This window comes from Cryptomeria japonica, chromosome 11 (assembly GCF_030272615.1).
Source record: "Cryptomeria japonica chromosome 11, Sugi_1.0, whole genome shotgun sequence".
NCBI classification, from domain to species: domain Eukaryota; kingdom Viridiplantae; phylum Streptophyta; class Pinopsida; order Cupressales; family Cupressaceae; genus Cryptomeria; species Cryptomeria japonica.
Window position 1 is genome coordinate 729,112,355 of NC_081415.1, and position 20,737 is coordinate 729,133,091.

Consider the following 20,737-nt stretch of genomic DNA (forward strand, 5'->3'; position numbering starts at 1 on the left):
ATCCCATATTCTATGCTTATACATATTTAAAACATCATTTTTGGTGACACGTATGTTTCTAACTTGATTCACCACTAATTCACTGTCACCGAAGACTTTTAAACACTTAATATTTTTCTTTCTAGCCCATTCTAGACCATGTGCAAGTGACTCATATTCTATTGTATTATTTGTGTAGCTGAAAGAAAATTTGAAAGCAACGAAATATTTCATACCTTTGGGTGAAAGAAGCATATCACCACCTCCATAACCATTTTTACCTCTTAAATCATCAAAATAAAGTTGCCAAACTTGATTTTTTTGTTGTTCTGATTGTTGGTCCAGCGGAATGTCATATTTTTCAAGCTTAGGAATAACAACATCTTCCTCATGAATCATATGCACACCAAGACCTATCTCATCCATGTTGATGAAAGGATCTTATGTAGTATTCTAAGCTTCCCACTCATCCAAGTTCACATCAGGTATGCCTTGAACATGTGTGTCTAGATCCTAAATAGGTGGTAACTCTTCATGGTCTCAGATAGTAACATCTACATTTATAGGACTTGGGGTATAAGGTTCCAAGTGGCAAGTGGCTTGAGGTTCTGACTTAATGGTCACCTTGGTTCCATATCGGGTTTTAAAAAATAAGTGTGACCAATTAGAAAAAAGGTATCCTCCCAATTTTGCTATGAAATCTCTAGTTAAGCAAATGGCAAAGTGTGGAGGCAAGTCAGCTATGTACATGTCCCGAGGTATTAGAAAATTGGGACAAGCATGCAAGGTCAAACCAAGATCTTTGACCACTCCAACTGACTTGACTGTTGTTCCATCTAACTGTACAACTCCTCTAGAAACACGCTCATAGTTTAAACCAAGTTTCTCTACAAGGTTTTTGGGCATAATTAAACTATTGGCTTCTGATTCTATCTTGCAATTATGGACTAGATGGTTTCCAATTGTCAATGTTACAAAAAATGAAGGAGGCTTTGTTGTTTGGATTGGCTGGCTATTCTTAACTAGGATATCATCAGCTAATGCAACCTTGGGCTAATCTTTCTAAGGCTCATTGGTCAAGGAAAGATTATCTAATTTCTCTCGCAACAATTCTTTTTGCCCAAGAATTTGCAAAGCATCTATCATAGACATAAAAATAGTGGTCTTTGTCATAGATTCAACAATATTGAAAGGAATACCACTAACCTTTTGTTGTACTTTTGGAACAGCAGGCTCTAGTTGAGATGGTTTTGACTGAAAGTGAACTTTCTATTGTTTTAGGTGTTGCAGGTTGTCCTCTTGGTAAAATCTGCACATTTTGGACAGGCGGAGATACCCTAGCAGCTTGTTGTCCATTATTTACAGCTTGTTGTTGATGATTTCCACCTTTTTGTCCAATGTCAATAGCACGCTTTTTTGACCAAGTATTAGCTGCAACAGGTGAATAAGGTTTATTTTGTACTTGTGGATGATTAAGTCCACAAAATTCCTCACCCTGCCAATTCATCATAGCCACCTCGGGATCTTTCGGCTCCTCATTTGTACCTATATCCTGATAAGATATTTTATTATGTACCATCAAAGCTTGTGATTGAGCATTCATTTCATTTTGACATGATGCTTGATTATGGGGTTGTTGGCACAGAAAACAATAATCTTGAGCCATATTGTTCTGAACAAGTACAATTTCTCTAGTTTTGCTAGTGGTGTTTGGATTGTATTGCTGGTTTGGCCTATTATTGTAATTCATCCTCTAATTTTGAGGGTCATTCTAGTAATTAGGCCTATTGGGCTAATAAGGAGCTTGGTATGGGGCTTGATACCTCTGATTTTGGTTTTGATTTTTCTTAAGGCTCACCAATTCATTGCCAAAATTATGCATAGTCTATTGAATTTTATGAGTTTCCTCAATATTCTTTATAAACATCTCCTTTAACTCTTGAATTTCCTTTGATGAATCTGTAATAGCACTATTTTGAGCATAATTATGAAAACCTAATGCTAGAACAACAGGTAATGTAGCTATAGGAGGTGCTTGTAAAGGCAATAAAGACTGAATATTAGAAAAAATAGGCATAGGAGGTCTAGGGGCAATTTTACTAGCCTATATAAGGTTATTTTCTGCTCTAATAGCTGTGTCATAAGCTATTGGTAATGTAAACCCACCCATAGAATGAATCATTACAACAATATTGTTGTTTAAATCCCTCAAATAATATAAAAATGTGTGCTTAGCAGAGGCTTTTACCGTTGTAGGAATTCTATTCCAGCTTCCCTCAAAACGGTAGTTAAAATCAGTTATCTACTCTTATAGAGCTCTCTTGATAGTGGTCATCTGCTCAACCAATGATAGGTGATCTGACTTATCTACAAACTTCTTTGTCATCTTATCACCTAAATCATCCCAATCACCAACTAAATTTATTGGCTTTGACCTCTGAACCATTGGAGTTCTTTTCCTTTGAATGATGTTGCCAGTAGGCTGAGTACTACATTTTCTTGGGTTATATGATGAACTACACACAGGGATGTGACATCTCTTATGTGCTCAATAGGTGTGACATGGTCTTCACTAGTGAAAATAGGCAGACTTTTTAGAGCTACTCCTGGTATGGGATCATGTTGGGTTAGTTTTAAAGGGATGCTTCCATTAAAGGGTACAAAAGCATGTGCTCTTGGTATGGCCATTGGAAATACTGAAGGATTTACTAGTGGATTAACAGGTAGATTCTGGGTAATGAATGGTTGAATTGGAGCTGTTGCAAAAAGAGGATTTATACGGGTGGCAAAATTAGGTTGAGAATTAGACGAAGGAGAAGAATTAGACAGAAAATTAGAATTTGGGATTTCAAGAGAATCTTCAACAAATGATTCTGTTAAAAAATTCAACTGTTGAATTTTCTGCTTTTTCTGTCTTTTTCGTTGTCCTTTCCCTCCTCAGTGATGGTGGTAGCTCAATAATATCAACCAGATCCTCACTTTGTCTTGTCTAATACTTTCTCATATGATGTTAAGACCTGTTCTTCACATAAAACCAAAAAATATAGTTGCCAGGTACTTAGAAACATAACCTCAAAAGGTTGTAATACTACTGCCAATACCAAAACGATAGCAAAAATGGAGCCTTTTTGAGATGTAACAGCTCAAACATGTCCCACTGGGAGTGCCAAAAATTGTTGTCATGAAGGATTGCACCTGTGATGCTAAGTGTGAAACCAAGCAATCCTATGAACATGGAAACACCTTTGAGCCTGTGGGTTACTCAAATTGAAGGTGAATCTCTGGAGAACACATCGACTTCATGTCTTGATGGATCTCCTACAACTAACTTCTTGTTAGAAAAGGGTAAAAGGCTTGCATGTGACGAAAAACCTATCCTAATGGAGGTGATACACCAAAATTATGGAGTTTTAAACTACTGTACTAAAACTATAACAACTGCAATACTGAATGAAATACTTCACAAATCAATTACACCGCCCAATTCATAAACAATTTGTGAAAAGGTTCGAAGCTATCCAACTTGTGCATGTAGGAAAAGTGGATTTTTACAACATGCAAGGAGTTGAAAAACCAAATGAACACAACCCACAACTTGAATCACTATGAAATTATCCTACTTCTACAAAGCAAGAGCGTGATGGAGAAAAGGATTGTAAAAATCACAATAACTCTGTCAAATCGCTCACCTGACAATGAAAAAGCAAGAAATACTGATAAGGAAATAATTTTGTGTTGCAAAACTGAATGAAATATAACTATATTACAATAACTAAAAACTGCTAAGTGTTGAGATACAATTCTTTTTGATGTATGTGTAAGCAAAAAGAAAGAACCAGACAGAAAAAAGGGGACAGAGAATATATAGAACCCATGAAGTACATCTCCTTCAAAAACCCTAAAATGAAAAATTTGCATGAGCAAAAAAGCCTTGGGTGAATTTTCCCAAAAAGTTAAAAAAAGCTCATGCCAAAATATGTCAAAAATAGCCACTGATGCTCAAAAAAGGTCTTCAACTGCAACTGCATGAAAAAGAACACCCACTGCCAAATATAGAACTGCCAATCTGCCAAATATAGTCTAAGAAAAAAAAGACTCCTTCCACTGAAAACAACATGATCATGAGCCAAATATAGCACTGAAGCCCAAAAATACCTCCTCTCTATAATTCTGCATGATGACTAATGCCAAAAATAGTTGATAAAAAGAAAACCCCTCCTTGCATAATTGCATGGCTTCTTTTTTATCCATTCAAAATAGTTTATTTTAACACTTAAATATAAAACAATTAGTTTTATATTTAAATGCTAAGATAGATCATTTTTTTTCCTTTTTTAACTTTATTTAATATAATATTATTAATATTTTTAAATAAATTAATCTTAATAAAAACTATATTAAATATAATATATACCATTTTGAAATGATCTTTTATAAGTTAATTTATTTTAATTAATATTTTCAAGTATTTAAATCTTAATTAAGATATATTGACTTATAAAGTATAATAAAAAAGAATTTTAGAGAGCTAAAAGCTCTAAGCCTTTTTGCATGGGCTTTACAAGATATGCCTAGGTTATATGACTTTAAGTCATATACCATGGCATACATTAATACATACACCTATTTATTTTATTCAAAAACAAAATAAAATAGAAAATTTCATGCGAAGAATTAGGGCATGCAAAAGACATTTTGAAACCTAGTTATATCATTCTTCTCATGCATATTTGGTAAAGCTTCTCTTGATGGCCGCCATGCACTCATTGGGGCAAGCTAGGGTTTGGAGTTTGAACTGAGTTACATGCTTTGTTGTGGTATGTGTTGTTTTCCCTTATTTCATGCCATTTATTCCTTGCATTGACTGTGGAATTCTTTTAATTTATGCACTTATTTCCATATTTTGATAGTTTTTTCCAAGATAATTTCATCATATTTGGAACTATAACTAAGCTTGTATATTGCTTGTTGAATGGGTATCTTTTGTGATTTGCATGGCGACTGTTTTATAAACCCTAGCACTAACTTTATAAAGAGCTCCATATTATGACCGAGATCTTCTTAATCACTATATACATCGTTATCGTAACTGTCAGTAAGGAATCTTTTTGTTTCTTTACTCCTTCATACCTTATTTATCTCAGACCTTCTAATATGCCAACTGTGAAAGGCCTCTGTGAATCTCAAAACCCTTTTTATTTACATGATTCTTGTGGTTTTCTCTATCTCTATATATAGAATAGTGATATTATCTTTTAATGCTTTCATTTGATAGCTCTTTCATGACTATAGTGCGTATTTGTATAATCATCTTCTTTGAGTTTCTTTGTTGACAGTTGAATAAGATTGTAATAGTCTTTGACGTCTCTGTGACTATTTTCGAGGCTCTAAATGCATATTGGTTGTATCTTGTCATACTCGTGTCTCAGAGACTACATATCTTGGAACGTCTCTTTTGTATATTCTATTTACTGCTCTAGTGCTTCCTTTTTACAGTGAATTAAGTCACTGTACTTTATGACTGCTATGCCGATATCTCTAGGGTTGTTTGTGATGCCATTTGTGTTGGTGCTTATGACAGTAATAACTTCTCCTTAATTCTCATCTCTAATGGTAATGACTTCCTTTTTATGGTGTGGTGTATGGACTTCTTTACATGTCTAATGACTGTCTTTTTTCAAATTTTATCCCTTTTGCGAATTGCAGACTGTCATGACTGCATTTGCTATTACACTATGAGGTCACTATATGGACTGATTTGTATTCTCTATCTCAAGAAAGATATGCATCATGTTTTTCTTTTAGATATATGTATATTCATTCTCATTTCCATTGTGCTATATATCCATTTTCATTGCTTACCATGATTGTCAAAATGACTGCTAAGACTATGAAGATGACTGATATGACAATATTTTGATCCTTGAACTAATTTACTCATGCCTTACTATATCATGCCTTTATGTGATGTGATGTGATGTGTGTATAAATCCTTGAAATCGCCTTTAGCTTACAATAGGACTATATTGTTACTTTTCTTTTGCGGTATTCATGCTTTGTATCTACATCTTTGGTTTGGTTTTATGGATTGTTCCTTGATGCTATCATTGGGTGCACACGTCTTAACAGTGTTCATGTATAGAGGCCCTAAAGACTGCTTTACTGTTATATTTTTCAAAGAATATGTAGAATCTCCTTTCTTGACTGTCCCCACAGTGTTTGGGCTTTGTAATTTATGATAGTCACTATTTGATGAGACTATTATTACATCTGCCCTAATGACTGCAGCATCGTGACTTAATAGTATATTTTCTTTGATTTGAAGGCTACTATTCCTATTAAACTGCACACTGTCAATTTCTTAGCTCTACAATATCATTCCCCTTTAAAGCATTTTTGAGCATGTATTGAATGATATATATGCTTGTAGCAAAACTTTATGGCATTTTCTAGCAGTGATTGTATTCTCTGGTACATGACAGATCTTAATATCTTATCTCCAATCCATCATGCATCAATGAGGGCTATATTTTTTACAATGGCATTCACTGAAACTCCTTGTATCACTGTCACTTTAGTATTGAGAGTACCTTTAATCACCACTCATCCATAAGACTTCTTTGATAATGACTACTACTATCTTTTTAGATAGTATGTTGGGCTCAAGTACAAAACTGTCAAGAATGTGATTAAACGTATCATATTGTATCAACGATTGTCCTTCACTGCTCTAGTTGTACATTTGATTGTAACCATAAGGCTGATGGTTGTTATGTGCTAACATGGATGTCCTTGTGGAAATTCCTTTGACTGTTGTTGTGACTGCACTCTACTCTTGATATAACCTTTTATTTTTTTGACATTTTTTTGGACTATATCATGGACATCTTAATGACTGTGTCTCATTACCCTTGAAAAATCATTATGAATAATATGATTGAATGACTCCATATGACTACTCAATGGACTATGTAGAGTGGTTCATTGTATGCATACTAATGAAAAGGGGAATTTTACTATCAACTTCTCTTCCACACCTATCACTATGATTTCTTCCCTGAGTCGATGATACTCCTCTAATGAAGGCTCTTGTATGATACACTAGTGATCTTGATACTACAGAACTGTGTGTGACTTTATTGATCCTCTTTTGGCTCATTGTCATATGTAGGCCTTTGTGATTGTTTTCAATGTCACATGTACTTTGTTGCAATCTTACTGAGATGTTGTCCCCTATGAATCACTAGTCATAAGATGTTCACACTGGTTGTGTCTATGTTGGAGTTCACTGTCATGAACAATGAAAATGCTGCTACAAATTGATTTCATTGTTTTGTGCCTTGACTGTGACTATAAACATCCCAATCATTTTCTTTATCTCTTCAAGCTTATAGTTAGTATCATATCAGCTTCTAAACTGAGATCGTTCAATGATATATGGCGGTGTTCTTACACAGTGATCATCACAAAGGGTAGCAAGTATGAATGTGCATAGTGACTTAGGTCTTATCTTTGTGGCTCTTTAGACATCCAAGACTGTCTTCAACGAGCATGTCTAAATACAAATCTATCTTTAATTTCTTTTGATAGTAGAATACGCTTTGTATTTATGAAGCTCAGTCAATTTTTTCTATTATGCATTGTTCTTGCCTATATCTGGTAGATGATATATAATGTTAAATTATTATTTTAAGTCTCATAGGCCTGTAATAGAGCTCCACTAGCAATATTCAAGCCCATTTCTCTTATTGCATTATAATTTTAAGTATTATGTATAAATAATGGCCTGTTTTTTGTCATTATTGCTCATGGATGATTGTACTTGGATCACTGTTTTGTTCTTCATTGTTCTATACCCACTGATACTACAAATAAACTCATGTATGTCCATAGTGCTACATTCATGATTGTCAAAACAATATAAGATTGTCCTTTTTACCTTTGTGGATGTAAATATGGGTTGATGGTCTTCCTTGGCATTATGATCTCTTACAGGTGCCTTGACTGCAACACAATCTACTATGATTGTTTTCATTGTGACTGTGTCAGTCTTTGTAACAAATTTTTTCATCTTAAATCTCATGACTGCAATAAAACTTTGAATCAGGCTTATACACTTGGAAGATGTTGCTCATTGTTAACCTCTTTCATTGTATGACAACCAGCCTTTTACTTTGTATAATTGAGGCTTTGTATAATATAATCTACATGTGCAAACCATCAATATGTTCCCTTATGTGATCCATTCAATCCAAACATCTTTGTATTCTTGCTTTTATAGATCTTTGTCACTCAATACCTCTGTGGAGTTAATGGCTTGGTTGTGTGTATCCCTGCTCAATGACTACGATATTAAGGTTCTCTTTGAATATATTTGTCTTTTCATTGATCTTGGGGAGACTTATCATGTATGAAAGATTTGTCCATCCTTTGTGGCTCAGGACTGAGACACTATTAAGATTTGTTTGAATGCTCACTGTTAAAATTCTTTATCTTCTTATGACTGCACTTTTAAAATTGTAACAAGATATATTGTAGTAACTCTTTGATGATTTGTGTCTTGGAGCATTGTATGCTTCATGTGCTCATATGACATGGCTTTAGTCTCTTGTTGATTGTGGGACACAATTTTATTAATTGTTGTATGTGTTGACATTGGATGGCAGATTTTACCTGCCATTGAATGCCAATATATGGGACCGTGGATATAGTTGTGTCTCATGTTTGATTGTTGATTATTGTCACCCTATGAGTAGTGACCTGTATGCTGAGCTCAATCCCTGCGGGAGCCCATTTTAACCCACATACATGATGGATATGAAATGATAACCTGTATCTGCACATGGAACAAATAAGTTAGATAAAAACATGGTTCTTGTTGACTTCTCATGGCATCATATCTGCACTATTTCTCTTCTGTTTTGAATATGATATAGCAATGTAGGCACACTAGGAGTAGCGTTGTATATGTAGGAGTGAAAGGAATAACTCAGAGCTATAACAAAACCATTTATCTCTCTCTTTCAAGTCATCACATGGAGTGGACAACGGGATGCTTGGAACAACCAAGCTGACCAGAAGAATCTTCTTCAGAACTCATCAGCCTATTCAAGGAATGATGGGTTCTTTCTTTCCTTTATTCATACATTCTTCTATTTCTTTTGTGTTTACATTTTTATGATCAATGTGATATTTTCTCATCTATTCCCACGGCTTGTGTGGGATCTTGTAAACAATTTGTTTTCATAAATAAAGATGTATTCTATGCAATGTTAAACTTGAATATCTCTTGTTTGGTTTAAACAATTGCACATCTAAAAATGAATAATTTGTATAACATACATGTTTATTTATGAATGCAATCATAAATTTATATATTTCCACATCTCTCCAATGCAATCTAGTTGTTACTTCATTAAAATTCTTGCATATCTTGAAACAAACTTTTGACTTTCAAACCATGATGTAAAGATGGAGAAACTGAAAAAAAATCGTGTACCTCTTTTAGCTGCAATACATAAGGCCTGTAACAGGTCACCAAATTTAGGAGTTATAAAAAATTTGGTAACAATGGTGCTTAGAATCAACTTTTCAACGAGTATAAGAAGTCCAAAATCTGACTTCTCTAGTGAAGTTATGCCAATTGGAAGAAAATGTCCAATTTCATTATACGAGTAACATTTATGAATTTCAAAAAACTCTCCAATTGGACTTAATTTTATTTTCCAAAGTGTTTAAAATATAGTTCTGGGTGGGGCCCGCTAGTTGAAACCCACACTCATCTCGCAACAGGTGGCAATTTTATTTAATATTATATTGCCAAAATTTATAATTTAAAAATTTTAAATATGAAACAATTGCATTTAAAAATTGAAAGGTAGATTTTTTAATTAAATGGCAGTTTTAATGGCAGGGCCAGTTTGTACACCCACCGCCAGCGGGACATCCCATCGCACGGCGGGGTGGGTCTGTCATGCAGGTCTGTAGTGTACCCGCAAGGGCTCCATGGGAGTCATGTGGAGTGGGGGTGTACACCCCCCCTCTCACCCACACACATGATTTATATTTTTTTAAAAAAAAATTCATTCACTTTTTCGAATGCCCCCACAATTTTTTTTTCTTTTTTCTTTTATTTAGCAGGTACAATTTTTTCTACAATGGGGAAAAATATTATTTTTTAAATATTTGTAGACTGTGCCAAATTTGATGGTTGTCATGGTCACAAAACAAAAATTTGTCTTTTTTCAACTATGACCAAACTAGGGCATATTTTATATCAATCTTCGTTTCTCGACCAAACTGAATCCAATGGTGAGGTCCATTTTGTCCCACAGGGTCATTTCTGCAAACTCCCCCCAAAACCCTCATTTAAATGCATATTCAAAGGAAACCCATTTGACCCAATTTTTTCCAAACCCCAAATTTGCAAACAAGTCATCATAACAACAGATCTAAAGCCCTTAGATCTGCAATAAAAACAACCTGCAAGTGTGTTCCATACCTTGTAATGTCCCAATCTTTTCATGCATAGACATGGTTTCCACTTTGCACCTCTTCCACTCAAGCTAGGGTTATCATTCCAAATCAACCATGAAAGCTCAGATACCACCTGTTAGGAAATAATGCTTTAAACCCACATACATTTAATCTATTTCCTACATAATCCATGAGAGAAAAGCATGCATACAAGCTTATAGAATACTCCAAATATCTTGGGCTGGTAAACCCTTCATGAGGGAAAAACCTAGCCTCCAAAAGCATTCACACTCTATTATATTATTCAACAATAGAGCAACATAGAGTTACAATGAGTACTTTTAAATCATCAAGCCCTCCAATATTGCATTCCCATGTGCCAAAGCATGAATCCACACATCACATGCCATGCTTCACAAATGCAAACCTCCAAGGACTCAATACAATAACAACCCAAAACCACCAGCCAACCTTAACCACTAAACATGTGCTTGCTTATATAGACCCAAGCTCACACAAAAACAACTAGTGGTAAAGTAAAACCATGTGCTCACAACTACCCTTGACCCCACATTTAAAATTGGGTATTAAGTTTGTTGGCAATTGACACTCAATTGGTTGGTTTCACTATGTTGTCATTGATGGCAACATGGCAACTTATTTCAGATTCATATTTTGGTTCAGTTGTGTACCGGTGGGCACTTCACAAACACTTCATCGACACCGGCAGGTTGGATAGGATTCTTTGGTCACCTGCAATGCAAGTCGACATGGTTTAGAATCAGGTTATTAGTATTGGAGGCCGACATCTTTTGGATCTGGCATCAGAAATTATTTTTGATATTCATGTATTTATGTTATCTAGCCAACATGTATATTCATATTGTAAATATCTTTGTAAATCGACATAAGGCATGATGAATTGTAAAGGGTATATAGGTTAGTTGATTAGATCATTTTGATATATGATATGTAATGGATGGATAGGAGAATAGGATAATGTTATGTAATGTGAAACATATGAGAGAGATCATGCATGTGAGGAAATTTATGTAAGGGATATTTCGGTAAGGGTTTAGGGTTTCAGACTAGAAGAGACAAAGCTTAATCGGAACTGTATTCAAGCATAGAAGATGTTATCTTTGTAGCTCAATCATTTCTCCAGATTGTAGTATGGATTTGTATGTAGTCAGTGAGGCTCCTTTTGTGATTGAGTAGTGTTCTCTAGGCTGTAAGCCTTCCTGCAAGTGTAGGCCCCTATATTTTGTAATATCTCTTCATATGGCCAATGGATTGATATTGTGGGTCACAAATCCCACTGTGGTTTTTCCTCTTTGAGGTTTTCCACATATAATTTTGTGTGTTATAGTACTCATTTATGTGATTTTCTTATTGGCTGCTCTACTTCTTTCAATTTTGTATGTACCGGTATACCAGTTGGTGTATGCATGTTTTAATAAGGTTAAAATTTATTATTTCAGTAGAACACTGATTCACCCCCCCTCCCTCTCAGTGTTCTCGAATTCCAACAATTGGTATCAAATCCTTGTGCCTCGGAGGAAGTTTAATAGCTTGAGGAAGATCCTGAATCCGGAATCCATGGATATGAGTTTGGAGAAGCAACTTGAGGTGGCACTTGAAGATTAAGATTTTGAAAGGATAAAGAACTTGAAGCTACAAAATGAATTGAATTCTTCTCAGGAATTCATTCTTGTCCTACAGGAGAGGTTATCATCTATTCAAGCTTGAAGGAAGGAACTTTTGCAAAATCAGTATGATGAAGAGAAAGATGCAGTTAAGGAACAGTGTCAGAAGCTGATTCAGGAGAACATGGTCATGAGAAATAAAATGCAAGCCATAACTATGAGGATGTCTAAAGAGATTACAAACTAGAAGAAAAAGGAAGAAAATCTTGTTGTGTCTTTGAAGTACAAATTTGAAGAATGTGGTTGGTTGGTTCATGAGAATGATATGTTGAGAACTAATTTAGTAAAATCCCAGAGTAATAAACAAGAGCTTGAGAGACAAATGATAATTCTGAGAGATGATCTGACTATTGCAAGTGAGTATAAAGAAAAATTCAGGATTAGTTCAACACAGCTAGATGAGTTATTGAAGAGACAAAGGCAAAATGGAGATTCTAGTGGACTTGGATTTAAGCAAGGACAATTTTTTGGTATTGCAAATGAATATCAAAACCATAAGACATCGGTAAGGTAGTTTAATGCTTATAAATTTAATGGCAAATGCTTTGTTTGTAGTAAATTTGGTCACATGGCTAGGAAATGTAGAAATAGAGAAAATCATAACCCTTATTCTGCTCCCGGTCAATGTTCTAAATGTAACAAGTATGGACATAAGATAAAAGATTGCAAAAAAAATTTAAATGTTATGCATGTGGAAAATTTGGACATATGGCTAATCAGTGTAGGTCAAGCAATTACACTGGTTTTAGCAAAGCAATTAAAAAGAAAAATGTTACATGTTATGCATGTAATGAGGTTGGACATATTGCTAAGTTCTGTAGAAGCATAAATCCACCGGTTGGTAATGGAGGATCAAATGAGAAAGGGAAAGAAAAGGTTAATGAAATCTAGCAAGATCATACCCAAAGATGGGTCAGGAAGTTAGAAGAACATCGGCAAATGGTAATGCTCCAATTACTCATTCGTCAGAGGAGGTTGCTCCTACACTAGCAGGAAGCTCATTCGGTAACTGAGGCAGATGCCTTAGGGGTAGGAAAAATTCATGAAGATGTTGCATATGCCCCGGGAAGATGTTCTGGAAGATATTATAGACATTGGAGATGCTTATCCAGTATGGAGATGTTTTATTGAGATCTGGTATCCTTCACCAGAAGTCATTTATATCAATGACAGATTAGGGTTTCTTGGAAGATAAAAGGTCAAATTCACTTCATTTTTTATCACCTTGTATTCAGAGTGATTCAGAAGAAGTCTAAGGTGATTTTGAGCAATTGATGTCATCTTGAGCAATTTCACCAGCGATTGGAAGAGGTCTTTAGGGTCTTTCACCGACAGTGATTCATAGGTGATGCTCTGCAAAAAGGATTAGAAAATCTATTTGATGGCAATACACACAAGAGCACAAGAAACAAACGTTAGTGTTAGCAACAAAAGATTATCCTAAACAGGCATATCAAGAGAGATATTAAGCATGAAATAGAAAGCATATAAACATAGAATAAAATAGCTAATCAAGATGCTCATAGTTGCTCCTCCCTTGTTCCTCTCCTCTCCAAGTCCCAAATGAGTGTAGCTCTCAGCTTTTAGCACTAGCCATAGATGCCATATGGAGATTCAAGATAGTTGAATATGATAAGCAAATGCTATGCAAGTGTAGATAGTGATGCTATGAGAAAGCTCTATGCTAATGCCAGTATAACAACAATACTCTAATGCTTTTCTTTTTGCTTGAGGAGAAGGGTTCTATTTATAGAAGAAATGGGGAAATGAAGGGTTAAGATTGAGTAATCTTAACAAGGGTTAGGATTGAAAGATAGGGATCCATGTGCACAATTGGCACCAATAAAATGGTGACAAGTGTCAACATAGGATTGGGTTGAGAGAAGAGGTTGGAGGTATTAAAGGCCTGAGAAGACCTCATGGTTATCTAGAGGCTAAGGGTCAAGTCCAAATTAAGATTACCCACTGGATTAAGAGCTAATCCAAGGATAAACCTTTGTGCAAATGTTTAAGAGATAATCATGGTCAAAGCATTAATGGCCTGATGAGACCTTTGGGTTGGGTAGAGGTTGAGTCAAAACAAATGTTTTAACCATGTGGGAGGGTTTGAGGTAACCATTAATGGTTATTGGAGACTTTGGGGATTAAGTGGTTGAAGGTTGAAAGCCTTCAATGGTTATCAAAGACTTTGAGCCATTTAGTGGTTGAAGGTTGAAAGCCTTTAATGGTTATCAAAGACTTTGAGGGTTTGAGAAGTGACTTCCCTTTTGCTTAGGAATGTGACAAAGTTTAGAGAAGGGGTTAGGTTATTTAGAAGTGATTAGAAAATTCTAGAAGGGGTTTAGGCATGCAAGTGGATTTTGTAGGAAAATGCAAGTGGGAGGAATTTTGGTATTTTCAATTAAAATAAAATCATTTATTTCAATTAAATGGTGTAATTTGCATTTGGACAAATATTCAAATAAACATTAATTTATTTAAATGAGAAAAATGAAGATAAAGCATTAAAATGCTTGAAGACTTTGAGGGAAACCATTAAAGGCTTGAAGACTTTAAGGAAAACCATTAAAGTCTTAAGAAGACTATAGAAGGAAGCCATCAAGTTTGAAGACTTTAAAGCCATCAAGTTTGAATACTTTAAGGGAAACCATTAAAGGTTTCAAGTGGGTGAGGATAAATAGGATTTTAAATAAATAATTTATTTAAAATAGTTGTGCAACTTGCTTTTGTAGGAAAATACAAGTGGGTGGAGGATAAAGGTGATTTTAAATAAATTATTTATTTAAAATAATTGTGCAACTTGCTTTTGTAGGAAAATACAAGTGGGTGGAGGATAAAGGTGATTTAAATAAATTATTTATTTAAAATAATTGTGCAACTTGCATTTGTAGGAAAATGCAAGTGGGTAGAGGATAAAGGTGATTTAAATAAATGTTAATTTATTTAAATGTGAGAGGTGGGATTTTGGGGGATTTAAATAAATATTAATTTATTTAAATGTGAGAGAAGATTTAATTAAACAAATATGATTTATTTATTTAATTAATGGTCTGAATTTGGTTAAGTGAATTAAATCAAATAAATTGAATAATTTATTTAATTAATAGGAGAAGAGGGTTAAGATGAATTAATTAAATATTAATTTAATTTATTATTAATTGATGGTTAAATAATCAAATAAATATTAAATATTCATTTAATTAAGTGGACAGATTTATGTGACTACATTTGCCCCTCTTTGAGACGGTGCAGTTTATCGCGTCGTTTCAAAGAAAGAAAAATAGGTGTGAAGAAATGCCCCATAAAATGTAAATTTAATGGGTGGTATGCCCCCTCGAGAGATGGGCCGAATTTTTTTTTTTTTTGAAAAATCGGATGATCTCTCGAAAAAGAATGAAAAGTGGGGGGGAGGTAGAATAGAAGAAATTAGAACTAATGATGAAAGAATGAGAGAAAATGGAGTGAATATGAAGAAACAACAAGCCAGCGAGTACCCTGAGGTCATGCAAGAGATACATAGCAGATGTAGTGTGGGGTTTGGATTGATGCTATACAATTGATCAAAATTGGTTGGACAATCTGGTGCAATCGGTTTAATTGCCCCAGTCAAGTCAAAGCATGACAGTTGATGTCAGTTGGTCGCTTGGACATGATAAAGTCTGAGTAAGTGAATCAAAGTGACCTAATGTGACTTAGACAATTGATAGAATTGCCCGATGAAGTCAAGATATATGAAGCAAAATACTCGTTGAGACGTAGATAATTGATGTAATTGTCCATTGGATTGTGTTTGATTGGTTGATCAATTGATAGTGTGTGCGTGTGATGGATGGTTGTGGGGAATCCTGGCAACCCCGTTGAGACTAGGTCATTATGATAAATGCCTGTTGTAGTCTAAGTTTGCCATAATCGATTGCCTGTTGAGACCCGAAGATACTTGATCAGAGTATCTGTTGATAGTCTAGGTGTGTGGGAGTCGATGTATCTGTGTAGACAGAGTAACTGGCTTAATTTTTTTTGGATGAGTGAGGATGGGAAGCGATGAAGGGATTAGGATGATGTTGATGATCAAGATAGGGAGGGTGAGGGGGGATTCAATGTTAGATAGAAGATATGGAGGACTAGGACCGAGTCCTATGGAAGAAGATGAGTAAAATAGAGTATGCATTATTATGACTATGTATGAATGATATGCAGCTATTATGAATGTATGGATGGGTGGAATGCAACGAAATGCAATATATACAGATGAGATGAGATGACGATCCATGGTGCTTTATTTTTCATCATTGAGCTTTAAAATGTTGTAAGAAAATACAAGCAACTTGACATAAAGATTCAAGATGACCAGAGTATTTCTTACATGGATTTTATATAGCAAGTTAATACAAGCAACTTGATATAATGGATCAAGTTGACCTGAGTATTGCTTGCGAAACAGACAAGGATTATCTCCTTTCATGCATGACTTGGATCGTCCTCCTTGATCTTAGGCTGATCATATCCTGAGACAAGTGCATACCGTAATAAGAGATAAAACCTTTATCCAGTTTGGATGAGGTAGGAGGAACCAAAGAAAGAGAATTGTACCTGCAAACAAACAATATATACATAAAGAATAAAGAATATGGATCCTTGGTAATGGTTCATGCTCATATGGTCGAGGTATACGCTGTAGTCAGCAAGCCGTAGTGATCTATGACTGTATGTTTGCCTATGATCACGTAACTTAGTGAACTTCCCATGTAGACACCATTAGTACATGCCCCAGAACTTCATCGGAATAATGTGTCGAAGATACACAAACAATGTCATAGGAACCTGATATAAATTACTAGACCATAAATCAACCAAGTATTTGATAGCATAAACAAAATTTTCTTGTCAAAGAAAATGTCATCTTGTCTTTGTTTTGGTAAGGAAGGATGCATCCTTGTTGAAGACAGTTTTGAGTGTTGATGTTGATTGTGTGGTCGATTGATAAGTGGTCATTTTGTGGAGTCAATGAATCACCAGTAATGTAGAATCCACTTCCATCATCTAGATTTTTTAAGGGTATTGCCCCCAAGTGTAGACATGACTATGAAAAAGTGGGATGCAAGACGCATGAAGTACTATCTTTGATTATAGATCAAATAACAAGCCATGGTTTGGATGGATGGATGTGTGTCTGTATGAATGTGATCGCAACGAGCCTGAAAGATACTGGAGCCATTGTCTTTATGAGTGGCGCCTGTTTGCCAGGTTTTCACCATCGCACTTACCCAAGGTGCCACCGGAGTGGTTGTTCACCATTTGGATGCATGATTTTTCTTTACTTTTTGAATGTTTTTGTATTTCGTTAGGACATTTTCTGAATGTTTTTGGTATTTTCTGATATGCAGGGGAGTCTGATGCTCTGTATAGCTTAGGTATAAAACCTTTTGAGGTGCATGATGTTGATTGGATCTGCGAGCGGTTCTCCTTCTGATGTAGCCAACTGATATGCCCCGGACCCGAATACAGCAGTGACAATATATGGGCCCAGCTAGTTTGATTCAAACTTGCCCTGATGTTCTCGGTTTGGTTGGTTGCGAGGATTCTCTCGTAGAACAAGATCACCTACCTCAAATGTACGAGGTCTAACTCGGTGATTGTAGCTTCTGCTCATGCGCTGCTGATAGGCTTTGAGATGGTTGTATGCAGCTTGTCGCTTCTCATCAAGTAACTCTAAGTCCTGAATACGTGAGACTCTGTAAGCTTCATCATCTATCAGATTATGCAAGGAAACCCGTAATGATGGTATCTCAACCTCAATAGGTAAGATAGCTTCTGCACCATAGACCAATGAATAAGGAGTTGCACCTATAGGGGTTCGAATGCTAGTTCGATATGCCCATAGTGGCGGATTTAGTTGAACATGCCAGTCACGGTCGGCATCATTGACTGTCTTCTTTAGGATCCTCAATATGTTTTTATTGGATGCTTCGGCCTGACCATTGCCTTGTGGTAATAGGGAGTGGAAAAGCGGTGTTGGATATGAAATTTCTCACAAAGTTCGTCGACATCCTAATTTTTGAAAGGAAGACCGTTATCTGTGATGATGGACATGGGTACACCATACCGGCAGATGATGTAATTGAGGATGAATAAGGCGATCTGCTTGCCGGTGACTTGGGTAAGTGGAACAGCTTTGATCCACTTTGTGAAATATTCGGTGGCAGTAATAATGAATTTATGGCTATTGGATGAAGATGGATGAATCTTACCCACAAGGTCAAGGCCCCATTGACAGAAAGGCCATGGTGTTGTGATTGGTTGCAGTTCTTGGGCTGGTGCATGTATCAGGTCGCCATGAACTTGACATTTCTTGCATTTTCTGACAAAGTAGTAGGAATCCTTTTCCATAGATGGCCAATAGTATCCATTGTGCAGGAGTTTCTTGGCTAGTGACGGACCACTTGAGTGAGTCCCACAAATTCCTTCATAGACCTCTTCCAAAGCCTTTGTTATCTCACCTTGTTCCAGACATCGAAGGAGAGTACCATCAAGACCGCGTCGGTATAGGGTTTCGGCAATAATGGTATATCGAGCAGTTTGGCGAATGAAGGTTTTATGTTGGTTATTTGATTGGTTGGGAGGAAGGGTGTGATCGCGGAGATAGGTGTAGAACTCACCGTACCATGGGGATACAGAACTGACAAGGTGACATATCATCTCAGATTTAGGGATATCATAAGCAGGGATCCAAAGCTGTTCTACCAAGAACTCATAGCGTGTTGAATTCTGTGGAAGATCTAGTAGAGATGCGATGGTAGCCATGGCGTCAGCAGCTCGATTCTGATCTCTTGGTATCTGCTCAAAAGTGATAGTAGTAAATGATGCCTTTAGATTGTCCACCATTTGCTTATATGGCATGAGTTTATCATCTTTGGTCTGATATTCATCAGTTGCTTGTCGAATGACTAGTTGGGAATCACCATTTACTTGCAGTTCTTGTAATTTCCATTGGATGGCTAACCTGAGTCCTGTGATCAAGGCCTCATACTCTGCTATGTTGTTTATGCATGGAAATGTGAGCCTGTAAGACTTCGGGATGCTATCACCCTGAGGTGTGATAAACAAAATGCCTGCCCCCGAGCCGTGCCTAGTGTATGAACCATCAAAATATAGTTTCCATGGTTGTGTTGTTGTGATCATGAATATCTCTTTATCTAGAAAATTGGAAATGAGAGGATGATCGCCTATGAGTGGTGCATCGGCCAACTGATCTGCAATGACCTGCCCTTTGATAGCTTTACGGTCCACATACTCGATGTCAAATTCACTTAGAATCATCACCCATTTGGCTAAGCGACCTGTCAATGCTGCTTTGCTGAGTAAATACTTGAGTGGATCAATCTTTGCAATGAGTTGTACTTTGTGTGTTAACAGATAGTGCCTCAGTTTAGTGGCTGCTAAGATTACTGCTAGGTAAGCTCGCTCAATAGGCGTGTAATTGAGTTCATAGCCGACCAGTGTGCGAGAGATGTAGTAAACAACACACTCTTTTCCTTCTACATTATGTTGTGCCAGTAGTACACCCAATGCTGTACTGGTTGCTAAGATATAGAGTAACAACGGTCTACTTGGATCTGGTGGGATTAGCAATGGTGGATTCATGAGATAGTTTTTAAGTGTCTGAAATGCTTGCTGGCATCGGGCATCCCACTGAAAGCGGATGTTATTGTGTAGCAAGTGTGTAAATGGGTGACACTTATCAGCCAGTTGTGCAATGAATCTTCGGATGGATTGAAGCCGTCCTTGTAGTGTCCTTAGCTGACTGATATTCTTTGGAGGTGGCATGTCCATGATTGCTTTTATCTTTGCTGGGTCGACCTCAATACCTTTGCTTGAGACAATGTATCCTAGAAGCTTCCCGGAGGTTACTCCAAAGACACATTTCTTTGGGTTGAGTCGAACATGATATTGTTCTAGTCTATCAAAGATTCTCTCTAATATGTGGAGATGTCCTTCTCTGGTGAGTGATTTTGCTAGTAAGTCATCCACATAATCTTCCATCATGGTATGCATCATGTCATGGAAGATGGTGGTCATTGCTCTCTGATAGGTTGCTCCTGCATTCTTGAGACCAAAAGGCATTACATTCCAGCAATATGTGCCCCATGGACAGGTGAAGGTTGTCTTATGCTGATCTTCTGGTGCGATCTTTATCTGATTGTATCCTGAAAAAGCCATCCATGAGTGAAAGCATGGCATGTCCTGCTGTCAGATCCACTATGATGTCAATATTTGGTAAGGGGAAGTCATCCTTAGGACATGCCTTATTCAGATCTCTGAAGTTAGTACAAATGCAGATGCCCCCTTTTGGTTTGCCAACAGGCACAATATTGGAGATCCATTCTGCATAATCAATTGGTCTAATGAAACCAACATCTAGGAGTTTCTTGAGTTCTGTTTTGACTAGTACTGCAATTTGAGGATGCATCTTACGAAGCTTCTGCTTGACAGGTTTGGCTCCTTCTACTACGGTGAGGTGATGCATGACTAAATCAGGATCAAGCCCAGGCATGTCTTCATATGACCATGCGAAGTTG